This window comes from Molothrus ater, chromosome Z (assembly GCF_012460135.2).
Source record: "Molothrus ater isolate BHLD 08-10-18 breed brown headed cowbird chromosome Z, BPBGC_Mater_1.1, whole genome shotgun sequence".
Taxonomy (NCBI): domain Eukaryota; kingdom Metazoa; phylum Chordata; class Aves; order Passeriformes; family Icteridae; genus Molothrus; species Molothrus ater.
Genome location: NC_050511.2, coordinates 55,899,850 through 55,920,633, shown reverse-complemented (window position 1 = coordinate 55,920,633; position 20,784 = coordinate 55,899,850). Strand labels below are relative to the sequence as shown.

At 38.2% G+C, this 20,784-nt stretch overlaps 1 protein-coding gene across 7 annotated transcripts in view; it reads left to right on the top strand.

Annotated features, from left to right (window-relative positions):
- PRR16 (proline rich 16) overlaps positions 1 to 20,784 on the top strand; it is a 143,680-nt gene that overhangs the window by 100,338 nt on the left and 22,558 nt on the right. Inside the window, exon 3 of one of the 7 annotated variants that reach the window (XR_004982106.2) lies at positions 13,208 to 13,303. The exons of 5 other annotated variants lie outside the window; for them this stretch is intronic. The gene's annotated coding sequence lies outside the window, so the exon portion shown is untranslated. Of the gene's footprint in view, positions 1 to 13,207; positions 13,304 to 20,784 lie in introns of those variants that run through there. One more of the 7 variants, XR_004982104.2, reaches the window with a different exon arrangement.

Genomic DNA, 20,784 nt, shown 5'->3' with positions numbered 1-20,784 from the left:
GCACCCGATAGCCAGCCAAGAGCAGTCCTTTGAGGAATGAATAAAACCAGAATCATTCTGCTGCCTTTCTTAGGTAAGATAAATACTCCAGGAAGGTCCAGGAATTGCTGCATCTTCTCCTCATGGCAAGAGGTTTTTTCTTTAATTCCTGAAATATTGGATGTGTATACTACAATTCTTTAAGGAACTTAGTCCAATCTATCTCATTGTTGCTTGTAAATTATATTAATTAAAAAAAACATTTTTGAAAGAGCTATCTGATATCACAACTGTCTCTAGATGTTGTTTTTCTGATACTTTGAAAAAGTTTTCATGCAATCTTGCAAGCAATAATGGGAAAAATTACATAAGAAGGGAGAATAATAGGCAAATTACAAAAAAAAAACCCTTTCATCAGATGTGTTTAAGTATATTCCTCACTGATGCTTACATACTGATAACAACATCAGTATGAGAGCTTGTTTTTCTTTATGTAGCATTCTTAATGTTACTTGAAAATCTTGAATTATGAGTTTAATATAATAATTACATTAAGTGCTAAGGAAAAAGCCAGTGACAGAAATTCTCATAGAAGTGCTTATTTCCTTTCCAGTCCAGCACTGATTTTCCTGAGTAAAAGTTGTGTGTGTTGGTCTCCTTCTTGGACAAATTAGCATGTGAAAACCAGAACATTATGATAGTGTCTTTTTGTATAAATCTCCAATGCCTGCGGAATATTTTGGTTTTTCTTCTTTGCAAATACAGTGATGATTTGGATGATATGATGATACAGTCATATACTGGAATTAAAATATTGTCTACGTCCCTATATCCCTTCAAACAGAGTTTAAATCTCTCTCAACAAATCCTGGTAACTCCTGAGCTAAGATCGTTTTCCCCTATTTGTTGACAGTAGTCTTGGTGTTGTATAAACTGACCTGTGATCAAAACCCCCAAAAGTCTGCTGGTCACACCAGTCTCTAAGCCAGGTATTATTCTTCATGATTTTCCTGTTTCTATCCCTTCATTCCCTGCAAATGGGAGGACAGAGAGAACAGAACTGGTACTCCAGATCTATTGACCAGTTGTCTCAAGGCCCCGAGGACCTGCTTGACTCTCTGAAGCCCTTGATGAGATTTCATTGCTCCCTACCTGAAAAGCCAATAGAGGCTGATAATCAATGGGCCATACCAGGCTTGGTTTTTTCTTGATGATGTCTCTTAAATGGGCCCCAGGGAGGCAACACACCTCCCTGTGGCTTGGGTCTAGTCAGCATATTGGGCCCTCCATTCCTTTCACTGCACTTCTTTTTATTTAATTCAGGAACGCATGGTGTGGGGTTAGGTTTCCCTGCCTTAGGCAACCTGTCCATCCCAGAAGAACTTCAGTCCCCATTCTCATTTCCCTGGATTCCAGGGCCTCATATCATATTGTATAAGGACAACTGTGAAGATGAGGCAAGTTGGATGGGAATTCAGTACCAATCATCAGTCAGGAGAAGAGTGAAGTCAGCACCTTGAATTTAAGGAAAGCAAAATTTCAGCTCTTTGAGAAGTTAACCAATGGGCAAACCTAGGAAACTGGGACAAGGGAGCAGTCAGGACTGTAAGATCTGTCCATGGAGCACAAGAGCTCTCATTCCCCACATTTAGGAAATCTGGAAAGCAGAGGAAGAGTCAGCATAGATTAATCAAAAACTGCTGGTTAAGCAAAAAGGAAATACGGAAATGCAGAGATAATGGAAGCGGAGACAGGTATCCTGGGAAGATTTTAGGGAGAGGTTGCCTAATTGTGTAGGTGTGAGGCCAGGAAGACCAAGGCATAGAGAGAGCTGAGCTTGGCAAGGGATGCAAAGAATAATAAGGACAATAGGTTAATCAGACAGAAAAGGAAGGTCAAAGAAAGTATACAGCGCCCAATTAACACAGACTGGCAAACTGGCAACAGCAGAGAAGGAGAAAGCTGAGGCACTAAACTTTTTCACTTCAGTCAATGGCCACCTCTCTTCCCATTCTCAAATGGATGGAAGCTAAGTCCATCCCACTGTAAACAAGGATCAGCTCTATGAGCACCCAAAGAACCTGAATGTATCTAAGTCTATGGCACTCAATGGGATGCATCCCAGAGTACTGCGGGAATTGGCTGCTGTAGTTGCCACCACACTCTCCATGATACTCAAAAAGTTGTGGCAGTCAGGGGAGGTCCCGGGTGACAGGAAAAAGGGAAGCATTGAACCAACCCATCTTAAAAAAGGGTAGAAAGGAGAAGCCTGGGATCTACCAGCCTGTCAGTCTCACCTCGGTGCCTGGGAAGGTCATGGAACAGATCCTCCTAGAATGCACATGGAGGACAGGAGGGTGATTTGAGGCAGTCAACACAGCTGATCAACTTGTGATCTTTTACAATACAGAGACTGCATCAGTGGGCAGGGGAAGGACTACAGACATTATCTATCTGGCTCCTGTAGGGCATTTGAGTTCTCTCCAATATCCTTCTTTTGAATTGGAGAGATATGGATAGACTTTTCAGTGGAGTAGGAATTATTTGGATGGTCACATCCAAATAAGAGGGAACTGGTCAACAGCTTGATGTGCAGATGGAGATCAGTGGCAAGTGGTGCCCTCAGGGGTCCCATATTATTTAATATCTCCATTAATGACATAGATGAAAGGGTCAAGTTCACCCTCAGCAGGTTGGCAGATGACACAAAGCTGAGTAGTGCAGCAACACTCCTGAAGGACACCATGCCATCCAGAGGGACATGCACAAGTTTGGGAAGTGGGCCCATGGGAAAAACTCATGAGGTTCAATAAAGCCAAGTGCAAAATGCTGCACCTGAGTCATGTCAGCCCCCAGTATCCATGTAGGCTGCAGAATGAACAGATCAAGAGCTGCCCTGCTGAGGTCTCAGTGGGTACTGGGGGATCAGGCTTTGGACATGAGCTGGTGATGCGTGTCCATAGCCCAGAAAGCCAGCTCTTCCCTGGTCACAGCAAAAGTGTGACCTGCAGGTTAAGAAAAGAAGATTCTTCTCCTCTGCACTGGTGGGACCCCAACTGGAGTACTGCATCTGCCTCTGAGTCCTCAGAATGAAAAGGACACGGACCTATGGGAGCAGGGAAGGGCCTCAAAACTGACCAGAGGGAGCAGGGTCCCTACAAGGAAAGACTGATGGACTTTGCATTATTTAGCCTGGAGAAGAGGTAGAGAAATCAGGACTGATGTTTAACCCAGGAAGAAGGGAGGAGTGGAAGGTGATTTGAGATTTAGTTTTTATTTGTTGTTTTCCTACTCTTGTTTGATTGGTAATAAATTAATTTCTCCAAATCCAGTCTGTATTGCCTGTGATGGTAATTGGTGAGGGGGTCTCTTCCTTTACCTGATTCTACTCTTGAATCTTTTATTATATTTTTTCTACCCTGTCCAGCTGAGGAGAGGGAGTAAAAGAACATCTTTATGGGCTTTCATCCAGCCAGGGTCAGCCCCTCACAAGCAGTGTCTGTGAGTGCCAAGATCTAGTAAGCTGTTACTGGAAAATATCTTTTCCTTATAACTGATCTTCAGAAAAAGTGCAAATTAGAAATTCAGAAAAGGAAATTTCATATTAAAAGTTAAACATTTCTGGATATTATTTGCTTTAACTTAAATGATTAAATGTTTAGAGGAAGCTTATTCATTAATTCAGTGGAAATAATGTTTCTGAAAGCAGAGGACCCATTAATATTGAAAAAAAACCATAGGTATTGTTGTCTGAGTTGATAAAATCCAACTAGAAATAAGATTAAAATCCTTCACAGTGAGAAGAATTTATTTGGAAATGTAGCCAGTAATCCACAGTATGAAGTCTTTGAATTAATTCTGCATTTTTCTAAAAAGGGGACACTCTAAGTCTAAGGAAAATACTACAGTCGTAAGCAGGAAGGCAAAGTAATATACTCTAATGCTCACTGTTAGCCATTAAAAGAACTGATACACCTTTCATTAAAAGACAGGTGAAAAATATACTTTTCTGATGTAGCCAGCAGGTGCAGTTTTGTACTTGACAGAGAGGAGAGATGAAAAGAATCAGTTAAGCATGCCAGAAGCAATGAAAAAATTAAAATGTCAAACTTTATTTTTTATAGACAGGCACAACTCAGTACAAATTGTTCAGAGTGTTAATGAATTGCTTCTACTTACAGGGTGACTTGAAAGGAATGTGTTGGATGGCTTTTATGAATATATATGGAAGTGCTTCTCTACCGTCCAGAATTACGATGTCAGAACAAACCATCTTTCTATATCTGTGTGGAAAATCTACAGCAGAACAGCATACTCTACATCAACTGTAAAGACAAGTCCTTTGGCAGCCAAAGTGCTTCTCAGTTATGCAGTTATCGATCCCAGGATCGGTCAATAGATCCAACCATAAACCAACACTCTTAAAATTCCAGTGCTGATGTAACTTTATTTAACCCTGCTCTATTTCTGGGAAAAACATCCCAACCCACCTTTGCTGATCATTCCTACATCCTAGATATATTATATTTAAATAAAAATAAATAAATATGAATAAATTATATATATCTATATATCTATATATCTATATATCTATATCTATCTATCTATCTATCTATCTATCTATATATATATAGATATTCCTATAATAAGTCCACTACAAACATTTTTGCAGTGTAGCAGTGAACCAGTTGAGTGGCCCAGGCTGTCTGAAACAATGTTCATCCCCAAAATCAGTCAGTTAGTCAGACTCACCTCCTCAGAAAGAGGAGAGTGGAAAAAGAATCAACCTTGTCATAGAGATGTGGGCTTTTCCTTGACCTGGATTGTTTCTACCAAGTGTGAAAAGAATGCAGGAGAAATGTTTTCATGTATGCACATCTAGAAATATTTCAAATATGTTGTTGGGCTTCACCAAAATAACTAAGTACAAAATATAATCAAAATAAGACTTTGAGTTGTGTTATGATAATGAATCCTTCTACTAAAATAGACCTTTTTATAAGAATTAAGGAAATCTAGCATCCTATTTCTGAGACATTTATAATATATTTCTGCACCAAGTTGTGCAGAAATATATTATAAATGTGTATGAAATACATAAAGAAGAGCTTCTGGTGGATGTTTATTTTCTAAAGCATAATCCTTGAAGATATGAATGAAACACAGATGGACTTTTTACAACAGGAAAAAACACCACTTTCATTTGCAAGATAGTAGTCAAGCTTTTTTTTAGTAAGACAGTAGTCAAGCTTTTAGTATTAGTAAGATAGTAGTCAAGCTTTTTTTTTTCTGCTAAGGGCTTTTTTTATTTATGGGAGAATTTTTTTTATTTTTTGTCCAAGCAAGTATGACATGGAAATTGTGTATTGTTATTTTTCTTTTCTCTTTTTAGTCATCCTTTTTGTGTTCCTTCAAAAACAAAAACAAAAAAACCCAAAACCAAGCTAAAACAAAACAAAACAAAAACCCCCAAAAAAGCCAAAACAAAACAGAAACCCACAAAACCCAACCAATCAGCCAGGAAAAAAAAGGAAAGAAGATAAAGAAAAAAAATTTATTTATTTCTGATATAGAACACAACACATTTTAGCATTTTTAAATGCATTATTAATGCTTACATTTTCACCTTCTAAGAAACTCAGACAATTTAAATAGTAGTTAGTGAAAAACTGACATACAAAAAAAATTAAAATAACAATTTACAGAACAATAAATTTGGTGGAATTTCGAGAATCATATATCGATAATTACTGAACAGGCTGGAAAAGAGACTCATCTGATAAAGATTCAGGGCTCTCATGAGTTGTGACAAAAAGAGTTCAAGGTTTACAAAAAGAACTTGTAATACAAGACTCCTCCAACAGCTTATGTAGAATATCATATGTATGTACCTGCATTGACCTAGTGACTGATTCATAACACTGGTTATGAGTCTCTACAGGAAAACTTGGGTAAGCCAGTAGGCCAGATCTTTGTGGCACACTTGTTTTCATAACCCAAACTATTTTTTTCAGGATAAATTCAGAATTGTTATTAATATATTTAAAATAATTTTGTAAGCTCAGTCATAGTATGTTACTGATGAAGTATATCATTGTTCGATAGATGTCTTTAACACTTCCAGTAATCACACCTGCTGAAGAAATGAGGAAGTACAGCTATGATTCTACACGATTTGTAATTTATATATTTGGAATCTGTGTATACAACTGAATATCATACTGAATACTTTAGAGACTGATGATTTTTTTTTTCCTGTCATGACCTGATTTTTAAGTACAAGAGTAGTATTTTGAGATCATGTTTAAGTCACAGACTTGTTGTTGGACACTGCTTGGAGACCAGCTGTGCTATTTGAAAACAATTTAAACTTGGGGTTTTCCAAGACTTACAAAAGAGCTGTAAATTCTAAAGTAGTCCTCATTTTATGATAGTACAATACATTGTTCTAATTAGCAAAATCTTTTGTTACAGTTTGTTGAGCAAATTGTTATTTATTTGCATGATAAGGTTATCATGTCTTTGTGGCCAGAAGAGATGAGAAAATAATTTAAAAAAAATAAGCAGTGTCTACATCTGAAAGCCATCAGCCAACACTGACTTTGTCTTGTTAGAGGTCTTAAAATACATCTATTTGGGTTTATTGTCATTAAGGTTTGAACTTGTCACAGTGATATGCAATCCACTTATGCCAGTGGTCAGTGCAAAAGTGCAGAAAATGGAGAACTTTGTTCCAAGTAGTTTATATCTTTGGTATAATCTGAGGTTGATTCTGATCACATGCAGACTTAAGAGTAAGTCTCCAAGTGGGAAACAGCATTTAAAGCCTGAATTGTATTATTTAGGTAGAAGAAGAATTAAACAAGGAAAGTCTTGCAGAAGAATAATAACTACATATAAGCCTTAGTCTCAACATTTAAATTTTCTAGTACTAATGCATTTTTTTACATACATGGCTTATTTTCATCCACTTCTTTTTTTGGTACTCAGCTCCAACTGTAAGAAGACATGGTGTTCATGGTATTCAGTCATTTCTTTTGAGGCTAGGGAGATAAGAAATAAAGTTGTAAATAAATTAAGTAATTGATTTCTAGAAAGAGGATGGCCAGTGTAGCACGCTTCACTGTTGATCTTGTCTGAATTCACAGACTGATGCAGGAAAACCATTAGAAAAGCATTGTATGTACTAGTATGTTTTTAACAATTTTCTTTTGCTGTCACTCATTAGCCATGCATGCAGGACATTAATTATTTGTCTCTCAGACATGCAATGAATCTTTTAAGTTGTGTTTAAATGAATATTTCATGAGCTTTCAGCACCTGTGCTTTGCTGTGTGTTTTCAAGGAAAATTTGATCTATGAGTGGAAGCTTTAAATGTCGGAAACACAAAGCAGGGAGCTTTATCATAGTGCCATAAGATTCTAGGAAAAGAAGGTATGTATTATTAATTATTAAGAGCTGAAAGCTATGGTATTAGCTTTCTTTTTAACAGGAAATTTTCTGTTGGGTAAGACAAACTCTGCTTCATCTATATTGATTGGAAAAACTATGAACTGTACATCAGTTCTTCATGAGGAAAAGGCTGAAGTACTCAACAACTTTTTTGCCTCTGTCTTCACTGGCAACCCCTCTTCCCACAAGTCTTGACTGGATGGACATTAGGATGGGGATTGGGAGAACAAAGTCCCTCCCACTCTTAAGTGAAAACCAGGTTATTGACCACCTGAACAAACTAAATGTATATAAATCTCTGGGACCCAATTAGATGCATTCCAGAGTCTCAAGGCAATTGTCCAATGGCATTCCCAAGACACACTTGATAGTAAAAAATTCATAGCAAACAGGTGAAGTCCCAGGTGACAGGAGAAATGGTTGATGTACCCATCACTAATGAGGGTATAAAGGAGGACCCTGGGAAGCACCAACCTGTCAGAGTCCCCTCCGTGCCTGAGAAGATCCTGGGACAGATCGTCCTAGAAGCTCTACTAAGGCACATGGAGCACAGGGAGCCAGGGCAGCTGCACCAAGGGTGAGTCCTGCCTGACCAGCCTGGTGGCCTTCTGTGATGGAGTGGCTGCATCAGTGCCTGAGGGAAAGGCTACAGGTGTCATTTACCTGGACTTCAGTAAGGCCTTGACATGGCCCCATAACATCCTTCTCTCTAAATTGGAGAGGTGTGGGTTGTGCAGATCAGCTGTTAGATAAAGAATGGGTTGGGTGGTAGCATCCAGAGGGTGGTGGTCAATGGCTCAGAGTCCCAGAGGATGTCAGTGGCAAGTGGTGCCCTCAGGGGTCTGTACTGGGACCAGTATTATTTAATATCAATGACATAGACAAAAGGATTGAGTGCACCCTCAGCAAATTTGCAGATGACACCAAGCTGAGGGGTGCAGTGACACTCCTAAATGATGGGATGCTGTCCAGAGGGATGGACAAGCTTGAGTAGTGGACCTATGGGAATATCATGAGATTTAATAAGACCAAGTGGAAGGTGCTGCACCTGTGTTGGGACAACCTCTGTCATCAGTCCAGGCTGGGGGATGGAGGGAGAAGAGCAGCCCTGCCCAGAGGGGCTTGGGGGTGCTGGTGGATGAGGGGCTGGACATGACCCAGCCCTGGGCACTCACAGCCCAGAAAGCCAAACGTGTCCTGGGCTGCAGCCAAAGCAGCGTGGGCAGCAGGGTGAGGGAGGGGATTCTGCCCCTCTGCTCTGCTCTGGTGAGAGCCCACCTGGAACCCTGCATCCAGCTCTGGGGTGCACAGCACAGAAATTGACCTATTGGAGTAAGTCCAGAACAGGGTGGACTAATCACCAAGGTGATTAATAGGATGGAGCACCTCTCCTAAGAGGAAAGACTGAGAGAATTGGGATTGTTCAGCTTGGAGAAGAGCAGGCTTAGAGATAACGTAATGCCAGCCTTACTGTACCTGAAGGGAGCCTATTAGAAACCTGGAGAAAGACTTTTACAAGACAAAAGGGAATGGCTTCAGAGTAAAGGGCAGTAGGTTTAAATTAGATATTAGGAAGAAATTCTTTACTGTGAGGTTGGTGAGGCACTGGAACAGGTTTCCCAGAGAAGTTGTGGATGCCCCTTTTTTAGAAGTGTTCAAGACCAAGTTGCACGGGGCTCTGAGCAGCCTGGTCTAGGAGGAGGTGTCCCTGTCCATGACAGGGGACTTAGAAGTAGATAATCTTTGAGGTCCCTTACAACACAAACCATTCTGGAATTCTATGATTTGTTTTTTTTCTCTAATTTACCTTGTGAGTCTTTGCTGTGTGGTAGAAGATGATCACCTAATTGTGTGGATACAACACCACATGGTCAACTATGACCTATGACCTGTCCTACATTTTCATTTTATAGAAACTGATGCATGGAAATAGAAGACCAATTAAGGACACTGCTGTGCTCTTTGCTTTTGCCAGGGATTTGTAGTTTTTGGTACAGACTTGGAATAGGGAACTCACAGATTTCCTAGGGTCCCAAATTTAGATGGGCTGGATAATTGCATATGTCCAGTTTACATGGCAAAGGGGTGGGGGCTGTGGGTGTGACATCTATGAAAAGATGCCAGAAGTTGTCCCTACATGAAACAAAGTCATTTTCTCAAAGATGGATCTTCTGCTGACCAAAGCTGAGTTGTCAACCATGCTGGTGCACATCTGTGAAAATGTATTATTAGTCCACTCTGGCCTTTGACTGGCAGTAGTCAAATTTTTCAAGTCTGAAAAATTTTTCAATTTCAAGTCTCAAAATTTTTCAATTTTGAGCCTGTGATGGTAATAGATGAAGTATCTCCCTGTCCTTACCTCTTTATGCCATTAGCATTTTGTCATATTTTATCCCCCCATCCACTTGAGGATGAGGGCAATGGATTGCCCTGGTGAGGTGGGCACACAGCTGAGGTCAACCTACCAAGTGACTCACGTTCATGAGCCTGGCACTACCTTGGTGGAGTTGATCTGGTGCCCAAGCCTGGCCCAGGTGTAAGTCACAGCAGCTGGAGTGCAATGCATGTTCAGCATTTCTTCCCCCTGAGATTTGCTTAGGTACTTGTATGATGGCAAAAAAGGGCACTCTCATTAACATGAGACTGATGCCATCTTTATGGCTTGGAGCAACATGGAAATTGGAAGGGGCTGGTCTACCTTGTGTACCTGGCTTTTCTTCTCATGGCCCAAGCTCTCAAATGTATCCACAGCTTGAAGCTTGAAGGCAGTGGCGCATGCTGTGGTCTGTTTTCATAATGCATTACATGAACAAAATCAAAGGAAAATTTTCTTCACATTTCAATTTCACGTTTATTTTATTCTGGGTTAAAAGAACAATTCCAATTTCTTTTATGTTGAAAGGACTAAAAGGATCACAGCACAGGAACTAATTTTTCAGAAAACTTTAGTTTGATTATGAAATTATATACTGTATAATCTCTTACATGTGATAGAACCAAATCTGCCTCTTCATTTTCTAAATAAGGGATCTGAGGTCAGTTTTATGTATCTTCAGAGGAACCTTACAAATTGCAGTGAATATAAGCAAGCAGAACACATGATTTTTGGTTGCAATCCAATGTGATTGCTGTAGGATGAAGCAGATACTACAGTATAAATTTCAATTATAAACAACGTTATATTGTTAATGTAGCTAACCATTGTAGACCTTATCTTCCTCACATCCTTTTTTTTTTTTTTTTTTTTTTTTTTGACAACTGGTAATAAGTTACAGCAGGAACCCAGAAGAATTAATTTCTGGGCAAATTGAATCCACCTAAAGGCAGGCAGCAGTGAAGTGTAAAGAGATGATGAAGAGTGCAGAGCAGGGATGATTAGAAGAATTTTCCCTGACTTATTTCTGTAGGAACGGAAAGGGAGAGAAATCTAGTGCACATAGTGGGTGAACAGAATATGTGCCACGAGACGTGGGATTTAGTTGCTCACTTTACTCCTTAGTTCCTTGGTATGGGTCCAATTTATTGTGGTAACTTGTTTATTGCTTACCATCTGTTTCTTGTGATGCATAACAGTGAAAAGTTTGTTTGGCCTCTTTCCTTTGGAGAAGGGTTTTGGTCATTTCTCTTTACTTATTAATGATTTTCCAAACCCAAGAGCTTAAAGTGACATGAGGTATTAAAACCCAGAAATTTTACATACTCACTTTTCATCATTTTTGCTTACTGTCAGGGAGCTTTTTGGCTGTCCAAACTATACAGGTGCCACATTCATTTTGCATTAGAAGCTTTTTCAACACAGTCAGTAGCAAGTATTTTGATTTAGTGTTAAAATTTTAAAACTATTTCATTTCCCTCAGTTATTATGGCATGCCCATATTTGTATGGAAGCAGATATCTAAGTGTTGCTAACAAGAACGGTGGAAAAACTAGAAAAAATGTTCCTCTGGTCAAGCTTTCAAAATATGAAACTTCTTTCTGGGCACATAATTTTAGAATGATGCTTTAATAATTTATTTTAAAAACTCAAAGCCCCAACTTGAATGGAGAAGCTTACTACTGTTTCAAACATGAAAAATTTAAAAACATTTATAAACATTTCTCTGTGTGCATATCTGTACATAACAGTGTTATAGCAAACAACTGCAAGCTTATGCTGTTATTTCTTGCCCTTTTTAAGACATAACATTTTATTGGGCAGTTATGATTTGAGTCCCTTTAATACCTGTCAAAGGTTATTAAGCATCAGATTTTGGAACCTGGGGCACTGTTGAGGGTTACATTTGTTAAGGGGCTGGTGATTGCAGCAAGTACTGTGGAGAGCAATAGGAAGTTATTACTTACTCCCCCCTCCAAAGGCCCAAACCTTAATTTACAGCTCAGAAACAGCATTACATGGCCAAATGCCATTGTCAAATCCAGCCATGCCATTGCAGGGCTGAAAAGGGGAGAACTTTGGAGAAGATGGATAAACATAATTAAGAGGCAGTGAAAGGAAGGACCACACTGAAATGGAAAGCAGAGGGTAAAGTAGAGGTGAAGAAAAAAAGAATGAAAGAAGAATGCAAGAATAACAAGCTAACCAAGAAAATATTCTAATTTCATCATCACTGTCTGACATTCCATCTCAGATTAGGTTTAAAGGTAATCTTTAAGTGATCTCTTCACAAAATTTCTTTCCTGAAAGGCATGTGACATGAAATGATAAAACATTTAACATTCGTTGGTTTTCTAATGAATATGCAAGGAATGGGCAGAGGACATTTGCTTTAGTTCTGTATCTTGGTCTGTGTTCTTTTATTTTTTTTTAATTCTCATAATGCCTGGAAGTCCTTTGACCAAACAGGAAGTTTTCTTTTGAACTTTTTATGACTAACATAACCACAAGAAAGCTAAGAGCATTGCTGGGATTTCAAATAGAAGAAATGCAGCATGAAGTAGATAACATTTTATAAAAGCCATAGAAGTGGTCCTGGGAGTAAATGAAATTACAGAAGTACAGATGCATCTTATATAGAACATGACAGTTAAAAGGGAGTTGCATTGAAATATCATTTTAACTAGCTTAGACAGAAATTAACCCTCTGAATAGACAAGACTAAAACCATCCCTAGAGCCAGTGCCTAGATTATTGCATCAGGGGTGAATTGGGCCCAATGTACTGATGATAGGATATGGAGCTTGAAAAGGGCATGAACAAAGATGAATTGGAAACAGATGTCGGAAAGAATTTTTAGAATCATACATTTATGTAGTAGCTACTGGGCAAGGCACTTGATGAAAAACACAAAGGGACAAGAAGAAGGAAAAGAGAGATTGGCATATTTTACTGCTTCAGCTAAAACAATCTGTGCAGGTGATGTCTAATGTCCCTAACATTTCTTCTTCTACTCACTACCACGTTAAGATGTAAAATGGCAATATTGAAACATGTTGAATCTGTCTCTTAATACTTTGCAGTGTATCAGTCATATTATCAAACCATAGAATGGTTTGGGCTAGAAGGAACCTTTAAAGATCATCTATTCCAAGCCCCTGCTATGAGCAGGGGTGGATTCAGCTACATCTGGTTGCTCAAGTAGTTGTTCCATTTTTTCACTACCCTCATTATAAAAAAACTTCCTTATATGTAGCCTGAATCTATGCTCTTTTTGTTTAAAACCATTACTCCTTACAAATGCAGGCCCTATTAAAAAGTCAGTCCCCATTTGTTTTTGTAAGCCCCCTTTTAAAGTATTGAAATGCCGTAATGAAGTCTCCTTTTACTCTTTTGTCCAGGCTGAACAATCCCTAATCTCTCAGGCTTTCTTCATAGGAGAGGTTCTCCAGCCCTCCAACAACTTTTGTGTCCCTCCTCTGGACTCACTCCAACAGGTAGGTCCATGTCCTTCCTGTGCTGGGACCCCAGAGATGGATGCAGGCTTCCAGGTGGGGTCTCACCAGAGCAGAGGGGCAGAATCCCCTCCCTTGCCCTCCTGCCCACCCTGCCTTGGGTGCAGCCCAGGATAATTGGCTTTCTGGGCTGCACCTGTCTAACCTCTCATCCACCAGCACCCAGAATATCTCTTGGCAGGGCTGAACCCTCTGTTGACTCCCCAGCCTGTGTTGATGCCAAGGGTTGCCCCAGCTCAGGTGCAGAACCCCCCTGCACTTGGCCTTGTTTGAAGCTCCTGAGGCTGATGAGGGCCTGCTTCACAGCACTTGCATGCCTCATTCAGCATGTGCCAGGTTATTAAGGTTATAGAAGTAATTTTAAAGGTACTTTTCATAACTCCAGATTGAAAAAGACTGTTTTCACAGAACTTCAGAGAAGCTAGCTGCTCCCACAGTGTAGTGAGGCACAACAAGCCTCTGGTGTAGGAGACTTACTACAGGATTACTTCTAGGAAGCTCTTACCGATGGCTGCAGTAAATAATGTATTTAATACTGATACTTACTAATAGAGGTCATCAGGTGGCCATTGGATGTATTCCAGGCCTTGTACCTGGAACTGCCTGCAGCGAGAAGACATGAAGTGATTTTTCCCAAATAATATTTCTGATTAGACTTAAATAAGTACTTGCTGTATCCAAGTCTTTTGCCATTTAAATCACACTATAATAATTTAGCACAAAGGTAAGCACTCAAAAAAGTCATATATCTAATGTAGAGATAAAACTTCAGCTTTAGGCATTGATTCAAGGATTCTTTCTTGTGGCACTCGCCAGTTGCATAAAAACATAATATGGATTCTGGGGTTCATGCATAGTCACTGACCCGTGCATTAGTTAGCAGTAGAAATCCCAGGTAAAATGAAACCTGGACAATTCCATGATAGTTCAAAAACTCTTTAGTAGAAGGAGCACATTATATGAGCTTAACTGGAACTACTAGTCTGCTTTGCTGTTTGGACTTGCACTAAGTTTGAAAACCACTTCCAGGACTGGTCTAAATGCTAAACCACATATACCAGATAACCAAAGGTGTCATTTAGCTGAACTGATATTTCTGATTTTCATTAGACCAGGAAAAGTGCAGTTTTGGACATTGAAACATTCAGAGAAACAGGGTGTATGACTTGAATCTTCCAAAGCTCTGAAAGTACTGGAAATAAAATTCTCCTGCTTTTTCCCCTTTTAGATTAAATAAAGCCAAAAATGCCAGATGAGTGTGCATCAACTCTGTGATAGTCATTTTGTGATGATACTGAAGTCCCAGTTGCCTTGGGGAGGTGATCCTCACTTGGTCTTTCTCACCTGTAAGAGTTTTGAAGGCCCCCAAGATTTTGATCATTTTCAATTGTTATTCTATCCCTTTATGCTTTAATTGCTCAAAATTGCATACCATTAATTTTATCTTTTCAATCAATCAATACTTCTAAAAATTCCAAGCATTTTCTATGCTACAAATAGGACAGTATATATCAAATTTCATTTGGACAGTATGTATCAAATTTCATTCAGTATAGGCACGTTCTGTTACCATTGTTTGCTTCAAAGATAACAAAATCATCATACTGGTTTTCCAGAAATAAAATTTTTTACCCTAGAAATTTATTCTTGGGATACCATTCACTGCTTTATTTTTCTGCCCAAAATTACCTCTTGAAAGAAAAGAATAGGAAGTATTAGTGTTTCCATTTTTACTTTGGATTTATGATTTCATAGTGCAAATACTCATAGGTAGTGACAGCTTCTATATTTTAGATGTAGTTGAAACTAATGGTAAATCAGCTGCAAATATTACAAACACAATATTTTTATTTGGTTTGGTGTTTTGCTTCTTGGGTTTTGGTGGGGGTGGGGCTGGTGTTATTGTTTCTCTTGCATTTCATTTAATTGGCATAAGGAAGGTTTTGTTTTGCTGGAATTTGTTATGTAGCAATCTGTAAAAGTATTGGACTGATCTGGAGGCTGATAAATGAATCCACAGTTTCACACATTCTTACGAAATATTTCATGCTTCAGTTAAATGTCCAACAAAATGGAACTGTAATTGATCCACCACAAATCACATAAAAATGTAATTTGATTTTCTAGTATTTTCAACTTGAAATCCATGTGCTCATCTGTGACACGATAATATTTCGCGTTCACGGTGATCTGCTGTATATGTTGCTGAAGGTTTAAAGCCACAAATAGCTGTGCTGCTCTGTTCTATAATCTCACACTTCACTTCAAAAAGAGAAGTTAGTGCTCTGTTTCATTGTGAAAACCCTGTAGCATCTGCAGTAGGTTTCTGCTTGTTGCTTTTCTCTGTTAAATAGTCTGTGGCTGTGGAGCCTGGTTGGTTATAGACCAATAGCTAAATTCAGTACCTGCAGAAATAGACAGATTTCACCAGTGTAAGTACAACCATTTATACAAATAGGGTGTTTGGTCCAAATTACAGCTTTGAAATTATTATTCAACATTCCCACAATGTAAGTCGTCCTTAGATGTCTTACACTTCAATGAAAAAGTTTCTCTGAGCTCTGGAACATTATTTACTGCAGATTTCCTCAGGTTTGGATACCACCTCTCAATTAGTCACCTGAAATAATTTAAAAGGGCATTGCTTTTAAGTACATTTTAATGCCTGTTTTTTCTGAAACTTTAAAGGTTTAACATAAACCCACCATCTCTAGAAAAACAATGAGTCCTATTAAATATTAAAATTTATGTGAAATGTTGTTAAGTAGAATTTCACATTGAGTTGGGTAAGATAAAGCAAAATTGCATTTCTAAAGTTAAGGTGAAGATGAATGACAACTTAGGTTACACTCACAAAAATTAAAAAAGAAATCTTCTTCTTTAAAAGAAAATAAAAATTTTATTTTCTTCAAAAAGGTTAATTCACAGGAGAACAAAAGGGTTTTTTTACTGTCTTGGTTACAGAAGTCAGCTCTGTGCAGAGTTATAAAACATTTCTTAAGAACTGTTATTACATTTGTTCAACTATTGAAAATGGTGGTGTTCATATTATAGGGTCTGTCTGGAACAGCTTATGTTATAGTTTGGAAAAGAGGGCCTAATTGTGTAATTGAGGAACAGGGTAAGAAGATTTTTAAAGAATCAAGTAATAATTAAGTATTTATTGAAACTAGCTACATTCAAATGACAGATATTTCAAAATACTTGAAACAACATTTTGAAATCTGCATAATAAAATTTCAGCTGTTTGTCTCTTTAAACAGAGTCCTCCTAGACAGGGCTGGCAGAGCAAATCAGATATTCCACTTTACAGAAAATTGTGCTAGCAACTCAGGAGGAAGCCTGCAGCATAGTTCCTGAGTTTGAAACGTGTAAGTTTGCAAGCATCTTGAAGAGTCACAGAAAGGTGCTTCACTTCTGTTGCAGTTGCTGGGCAGTGGTGGAGAGCTCTTCCAGGGTCTGGCCTTTGGCAGCAGGAGCATGAGGTGCTCCCCTGCTCTTTGCTGTCAAAACGTGATGTGACAAGTCTGTAACAGATTATCCTCCAGAATTAAACCAGGCTCTGTCCCCTTCCAGGAGCACACACAGATTTGCAGTGATCAAGAGGGGAGATTTGCACTGCAGAAGTTCCTAGGATTAATCCCAAGGATAAATTAATAAAATTCATTCCAGCCCATCTGAAACGATGACGTAATTTTTGATAAATTCATAAACTCTATTGTATTGCTGTATAAAAATACTTTTCTGGCAAAGTAAATTTGCAGTTACTCACATATGCTGTTCTGGACCATACTCATTGTTTCAGGACATGCAGTTTTCCAAGCAGTGTAGTGCTCATGCAGATTTGTAAATTAACAAGGCCTGTACTATTCTGGATACTAAAACTTAACTCCCATTAGTGGAATTATCCTTGATTCCTTGATATTCATAGTTGTTGTGTATATTTTATGATGGTAATAGATTTTTTGTATTTATTTTTAGGGGTTTTTTTCTGGGTTTGAGGGTTTTTTTAATATATTTTCCTGTCACATTAAAAGAAACAGGGGAGGAGATAACATTTAACTGGTATTGCTTCCTAATGCAGACTGGTAGATATTTCTTACATATTTTCATTTTATAGATTAAATTCCTATATACCTGAAAAATTTAACTTCCATTAGACCAGATTGCTTGAATCCCCATTTAACCCAGCCTTGAACACTCCCAGAATTTGGGAATTTTTTACAGTTATGCATTCAAGCATCAGAAAACAGAGTTGTTTATCAACATTTCTTATGCTGAGAGCCAGTAAGTGCTGAAGGCAGAGGCTCAGCATGCCATAGAAACATGTAGAGTCCCTGGAAAGATTCTTTGGGACAAGGCCTAAATCAACCTGGCCTAGCTCTAAAGTCTGCTCTTATGGACTGGATATGGACTGGACTCCACCTATTCCTTCCAGTTTTTCTCTGATCTTTTTATCTCAAGGAGCTGATTGGAGATGACTAAAATGATCTAATAAAAATTGGTTCAGAAAGTTGCTGCCTGTTTCAGCATCTCTCAACATGTGGAGATTCACTAATAGGCAGATATTAATAATAATGTCTAGTTTAATAGTGAAATTCTCTCCAGAAGATACGTTTGAGATTATTGCTATGTATTTTCTAAACCATGTATTAAAACTGCTTTTGCTCAGAGGTTAATGTACTATGAAAGGTAGGTTTTAATGCATGTGTATGCCATGGGCTATTTCAGACTTAGTAAGCTGTAGAAAGCTATATTAGCATTCTTTCATGTATGCAGTGGTTCTGGGTAGTTTGGTCTTAATTTTCTTGAATTAGTTGAAAAGTGGCAAAATCATGAAGTGTATGTTTCTGTGAGTCTGAATTTTCCTCAAAAATTTGTAAACTGTGCTTCGGTCTTACTGTCTTAACACTGCGTATTGTCTGAAGTCACGTTTAGCACCATTTTTCTCCTCCTCTAGGGATATCTGCTCTAAGTATGTGAGTCTGTCCATTCAGGCTGTTCACTGAGCACTTTCCACAGTTTTTATTCAGACTTTCCACCACTACATATATTCTTAATTGTGTTCCTTTGTGAACTGAAATGAAAACCCTGTGTTGCTGTGTACCATATATCATGGTTGTTTATAGTTGGAGAGAATAAAGGCATTTAGGATTTTCATTGGTTTTAATTAGTGACACTGTTAGCTTCCTTCCTAGAGTTTTCCCATACTAATGTCTTCGAGCTCAATCATTCCTGTCTTTCCAGTCCTGAACACAAGAATTTATCTTCTGTTGCTCCAATATTCATTGATATTGCCAGTGTACTGTCCAAAGATGCTCTGGCACACTGAATTAATTTAGTAGTATGCAGAGTTAATGACTGGATGTGGTGGTCTTTGAGAGACAAGTTCCATGCAGAAAAAAACTTGGTCAAAAAAGGATGCTTTAATCTGAGTTACTTATTTTGCCTAAGAGATGTATTTCCTTTTTTGAATTTACTAACAAAAGTTACACGGAGGATAACTTTGTCATATTACTACAAAAAGTTTGAGCAAGATGTTGCTAAAAAAAAAAAAAAGAAAGAAAAAACCTCAAACTTGAGTTTTGCTTGCACCTCAGTTGGTAACTTTTGGAACAGATAAAGTTACCTTACTGTTAGTCACCTCTAAGTCCATTTTTCTCAATAGCAACTCAACATTTCTCAAAAGTGTTTCACACTTTGAATCGCTTTGCAAATATTACCACTATATTCCAGCATCAGTGTTAGATGTTGTTGTCTTGAATATCACCTGCGATAAAGCAACCCATGATGCAGTTTGTTCTTTTGAGAGATGAAAATTACTGCAATTTCTGAAATAGCTGCAGATCTTGTAGAATAGTTTTTCATGAAAGTATTCATTTACTTTGCACATTCATTTGCCTTGCAGCGAGAGAAAATCACAATTGCATAAAATAATCCCATAGCTAGCTCATAAAATGTTCAGGCTGGATGAAAGGTTGGGAATGGTGGTGATTAAATTACTATGGACAGCAGCTCAGGCACTTTACATGTACAGATGAATGCAAATAGGTGGAAATTATGTGGAATTAGAGCACTCAATTGCTTCCCAAGTCTCTTACTGCAGTAACTTGATTGACATTAAACCTAATCTAGATTGCTTCCCTAATCTAGATTCTCTCTTCAGGCATTCAGTTAGCTGGAAAATTTATCCAGAGAAGCACCTGAGGAAAACATCCAGCCTTTTCTGTTGCTCCTGTCTACCTGGCTAGCTCTAAAGTTATTTATAATAACAATCATGTGTAGTTATAATATCTATATAACTATAGTAGTAGTTGTGATAACTAGTTAGCTAGCTAGTTAGTTATTAGTCATCAGTAGATCCTAGGAAACACTACCTGCTTTCTTATGTTGCTGTATAACAAAAAGGCATTTACAAGAAATACCAGCCTTACTTGCAAGCCTTACAGCCTTGCAAATACTCTAGAAATTACCAGTTGAAGCAGTCAATAAGAATAAAAACTGTGGAGTCAATGATATGATGACTTTGGCTGGACTCCATAATGAGACTTCTGTTTTTGCTCTTTCATTTCATGAGGTAAATTGCACTGACTCTGTTAGGACATGTGTCTGTGTGACAGCTGCCATAACTACTCTGTCTGTTGTTTCATATATTTTTTTGGCATATATTTTTCATATATTTTGCATCATATTAGGTCCTGCAGGTACAGCAGGTTATGGGGGCAGGTTTTTGGGAGGAGAACAAAGTGTACTGCAGAGCAAGATGTTTGGGCATGTGGAATAAAAATTTTTGAACAGACAGAGATCATTTAGCATTGTGCCACTGGCAGATTTCAAGAAAGAGACACTTATTTAGTAAAAAATGAAGAAATTATTTTTTGAGGATTGTTAACTTGTAGGAAGCTACCAAATAACACTGGGTGTAGAGGAGGCCTTGAGGTACATTCTGAGAAAGGGCAGACTTGTTCAAAATAATTTTCATTTTGTTCCAAAAGAACCAAATTGCATTTTTAAATGTTACCATAGTCTAGGATCTCTACTGAAACCCAACACTGAAAATTGAAAGAGTTTTTGGGTCTGAAACATATTCTGCTTAGAAGTATGCTGGCAAATCCACCTGAAAACTGCATCCCATGTCAGGTCCTGAGAAAGCATTTTTGCATATAATTTCTCTGCTTAGTGCCCTTGGGTAGCTGTCAAAATCCTTTTGGATAGCACAGTATTAGGATAGAAATGAGAGAACAAGACTGTTTCAGTGTAAAATGTGTTTCTTTGTTTATAATCCTTTTTCATCAGGATGCTCCCTGTGTCTGTAGTGAGTAATTAACTGCAGTCATGCTGTCTCTTTGCCAATGACATGTGCATTATTGTCTGAAAAAGTTGCATCATTTCACCAAAAGCAATGGGGGAAAATCTCATACTCACAGTAATTTGGAATCATGTTTGTCTTCTAAGAAGACGAT